Source organism: Nannospalax galili, unplaced genomic scaffold, assembly GCF_000622305.1.
Source record: "Nannospalax galili isolate Female #2095 unplaced genomic scaffold, S.galili_v1.0 scaffold247, whole genome shotgun sequence".
NCBI classification, from domain to species: domain Eukaryota; kingdom Metazoa; phylum Chordata; class Mammalia; order Rodentia; family Spalacidae; genus Nannospalax; species Nannospalax galili.
This window is the reverse complement of record NW_008356952.1, coordinates 512,027-516,795: the sequence shown is the minus strand read 5'-3', so window position 1 is coordinate 516,795 and position 4,769 is coordinate 512,027.

Genomic DNA, 4,769 nt, shown 5'->3' with positions numbered 1-4,769 from the left:
GGAAGGGTATACAAGGAACCTAGGGGATAAAGGGAAAGAAGGAGCTCAAGAGAGGTAGAACTGTAGGAGAAGTGTATTATCAAGGGAGAAAGGGGGGAAATGGGGGCACCTTCATTGGGAAAACCATGATGGAGTGGTGAGACAATGTGAGAGATAAATAATGCCTAGCTAGTTTTGAAAACTAGAGGGAACCATGTTACTCCTACAGCTTACTGACAAATTATACATAGCAGATCAAGAAACATGTCTAGGTAAGGTTTATCTGAGAACAACTGGTCTTGGCCCAAGATTTATCTACATGGCACACAGTAATTAAAAGTACCAGACTGGTGGAACTAACGTTCTTGGATGTTTAACAGACATACTTTGAGGCCTATAATAATTTGGTCAGAGGGACATAAATCCTTGCCCTCCTAGGTTGACTAGTTCCAGAGGACTATGAGCATCTCTCTGAATGTCTTATAATTGTGGTGGGTCACCTGTCCTCTTGATCAAAGAGGCTGAGGAGACCCCACCAGATGGACTGGAACCAGTGTCCAGTCTACAAAGATGAGGGTCATCAGAGAGGAATCATTTCCTCCATGACTCCTTGCCCTCCTAGGTTGACTAGTTCCAGAGGACTATGAGCATCTCTCAGAATGTCTTATAATTGTGGTGGGTCACCTGTCCTCTTGATCAAAGAGGCTGAGGAGACCCCACCAGATGGACTGGAACCAGTGTCCAGTCTACAAAGATGAGGGTCATCACAGAGGAATCATTTCCTCCATGCTTCCAAGCAAAGGCAACCATGGTCGAGCAGGACCTTTAACTTATCTTAACATAGGCAGAGACTTATCTTCACTGGTAAAAGAAAGGAGCCAGGGACTCCTCCCAAGCCCATGTGACCCCTGAGGAACAGATCCTCAAATGACCCTAAGAGTAAAAATAAATTGGTTTATCTGGACCAAATATACGGACTTAAACACCCAAAGGAAAGTATAAGCAAAGATTAAAGGGGCCAATATAATTTCTCAAGAGTCCATATGCATAGCTAAAGGCTACATAACAAGCAACAATGCCAGATAGGAGATACCTTCTTTTGAGTTGTTGGCCATGGTGGGCAAAGGGACTCCCAGATAGTAACCCAGCATAGAACTTGGAAAATGGACAGCAGACCCCAATCCTATCTAAAGGAACATTGACAAGTGATTGCTGCTAGATGAGGAACAGCTGACCCTCCCAAAACAAAGCCCTCTAGATAGGCTGACTAGATTCACCAGAAGGGCAAGTAGTGGGGAATGGCTGGGGGTGCCAACAACACAGCAGACAGTAGTAGCGATATCAGAGTATAAGGGCTCTAGCATCACGAACCTCTTGGAGGTCTCCATTACCAACCAGGCTTCACCTTCATAGCTTCATGCAATGGCCTATCAGGGCCTTCTCTAGGCAGGGGCAACCCTGCTTCATGCTGCCTGGCCTCCAAGGCTCTCTGAAACCTCAGAGGAAGAATTGATGACCCCTTCACTTTTCCATCTTTCATGCCTCTAAAGCCAGCACCAGCTGAATGACACTGCCAAGACTGGCTGCAAGTTTGGGATGGACCCCAGCCTGCTTTATCCATGTTAGAAGCTTTTCTCTTCAGTGGCCCCTGCAGCATTTTCCTTTCACAAGTTGGATGCTTAACTGGGTGTGGCCTTGCCCTGGAGGCACTCTCTCCAGTTTGTTTGATTCTCTAGGCCCCTCCTTAATCACTTTAATTTCCTTATCAATGAGACCCTCTCCATTACATGCCAAGGCTCCAACATTTTTCTTCCTACTGCTCTTTTTCAACCCAAACTGTATTTCTTTCTGCCCCATTTGCTCTTTTTCACTGTAGCTCTGCAAAATATTCACCATTAATATCCACACCACCATTTCTACATTAGGCTGTCTTGAAATTTCTTCCACCAAAGAAAGTAGTCCATTACTTTTCAACTTAGCCTCAGGCAAGCTTTTTGGTCTAGGGCAGACTCCAGCCAGACTCTGCCAAAGTATCCCAAGTGCTGCTTAAGTCCTTATTTCCCTCTGGAAGTACATTGTTCTCAGCACTACTTTCTTCCAGGTGTTTACTAGAATGGCCTGCTTACAACAATCAACTGCTTTTCTAGCCCAGACTTCCAAAGTCTTCCACATTCTTCCAAAACCCCACATGGTCCGGTTCTACACAGCCAACAGCCCACTCTCTGGTACCAATTACTGTACTAGTCACTTTTCTGTTGCTGTGATAGAAACACTGACCCAAGCAATTTTTAGAAGGAAGGGTTTATTTGAGCTTACGGTTCCAGGGGAGTTAGCCCGTCATGGTAGAGAGGCATTGTGGCTGGAGGTGGCTGGAGCAGGAGCAGCAGAAGCTAAGCTCTCACATCATCATGCAGGCACAGGAAGCAAGAGAGCGACTGGTGATCTGGAAAGGCTTAAGAACTCTCTAAGCCCACCCCCAGTGACGTGCTAGAGCTGTGAGGCATCTGCCAAGAAGATCTGTATACAGGGAGTGGGAGCAGCACAAGAGAGAGATGGGTGTTGCATGCAGCAAAGCTAGAGAGGCTGAGCCATCTAAGCCATTTGGAAGTAAAGTCCCATAAGTTGGACGTGGAACTACTGGATTTCGTGTTTGCCCTGCTGGGTTTTGGTCTTGGTTTGGTCTGATGTTTCCTTACTATGCCTCCATTAATCCCTTTTGGAATGGTAATATGCATCCTGTTCCACTGTATGTCGGGAGTATGTAATTTGTCTTTTGATTTTATAGAGGCTTACAGTTAAGATATTTACCTGAGTCTCAGAAAAGACTGAACTGTGGACTTTTAAGTAGTATTGAGATGTAGTATTGAGACTGATAAAAACTATGGGGACTTTTAAAGTTGGACTAAATGCATTTTGCATTTTATATGGTCATGAGCCTATGGGGGCCCGGGGGTGGAATGTGGTGGTTTGATAATGTCCCACATAGGCTCCAAGTATTTGGACATTCTGTCCCCAGATGGTGGCGCTGTTTGAGGTTTTAGAAGGTGTGGCTATCCTGAAAGAAGCACGTCACTGGGGGTGGGCTTAGAGAGTTCTTAAACCTTGCCAGATCTCCAGTCACTCTCTTGCTTCCTCTGCCTGCATGATAATGTGAGAGCTTAGCTTCTGTAGCTCCTGCTCCAGCCATCTCCAGCCACAATGCCTCTCTACCATGACAGACTAATTCCCCTGGAACCATAAGCTCAAATAAACTTCTTTTTATAAGTTGTTTGGGTCAGTGTTTCTATCACAGCAACAGAAAAGTGACTAATTGGCTAGCCAGTGAGCCCCAGGGAACCTTCTCCCCAATGTTAGAATTGCATGGCAAACACTTACCAACTGAGCCATCTCCCTAGCTCTTTAGTCTTGATTTTAAAGGAGAGATGACATGACTTCTGCCAATTCAATAATAGCTTTATTTTTTCCTGTGTATCTTTCAGACAAGATCATATACATTTCTTTTACAGCACCAAGCCTAATATTTTGTAGCCAAGATCCAATACATGATTGAGAGAAGAGCAACAAAATATGAAAATCCAGGCCATTGAGGTGGCTCAGCAAATAAAATGTGTTTGCTATATAAGCCTGGTGACCTGAGTTCAATCCCAGTAACACATAATAAGGTGGAGAAGAGGATGGACTCTACAAGGTTGTCTGATCTCTACACATATGCCCTGCCCAAAATACTTAAAATCACGTGGTGGCTAACAACCATCCCCAGTTCCAGGAGAATCCAGTGCCCTCTTCGGACCTTTTTCGGCACTGCACCACATGGGTTCACTCACAGACATGTATACACTTAAAAGAAAAAAAGCACTTATTCTTCCAGAGGACCCAGTTCAGCTCCCAGCACCCATAAGGTGTCCAACAACCATCCTTAATTCCAGTTCCAAGGGATCTGATGCTCTCTCTCTCTCTGGCCTCCATGGGCATTGTACACACATGGTGTACTTATATACATGTAGGCAAAACACTCGTACACATAAAATAAAAATAAAGTATTTTATTATTTTTATTTTATGTATATGTGTGTATTGCTTGCATGTAGGTAAGTGCACCCGAGTCCTGCAATGCCTATGGAGGTCAGAAGAGGCTGTCGATCCCTTGGGACTGTTAGCTGCCATGTGGGTCTTCTGCAAGAACAACCAGTGTTCTTAACCCCTGTTGGGGAAAAAAAAAAAATGAAATACCTTGATGAATGCTGTAAGAACTCTGCATTTTGATAGAAAACTCTGTTTAAAATGTTGATTTAGATTTACTTGCTAAGCTTGCCTGTTCTGCCTGATTGTATCTACCACACATGGATGATTAACCTAGTTGAAATGCTAAGAATTGAAGTGCTGTAAACCTCCTTCCTGGACCCTGGACCCCAGACTCAGTTGATTTACAATGTGTCCTGTAGGCCTGTTTACACATACCAGATAGCCGATAAGGAACAAAGAGAGGGAAGTTGCACCAGGCTTACACCAGATCTACCCTTCCTGGAAAAGATGTTTAACCGAAACTATAGCTTTTAGAAGATGTTTGATCAAAGTGTCTGCTGAGGAATGCTTTTTGTGTAATGACTATGTGAGCCTATATAATCTGTACCTAAAACTGAATGGGGGTCGATCGTTCTGACCAGACTTGCATGTCTCAGGAAGCCGGTCGACCCCAGCTAGCTGGAAAGTAAAGACTCTGCTTGATTTTTACATCTCCAATCCCGTGTATTTGTTATCTGGAGGGGACCCATCGAGTCACGGACCCTAACA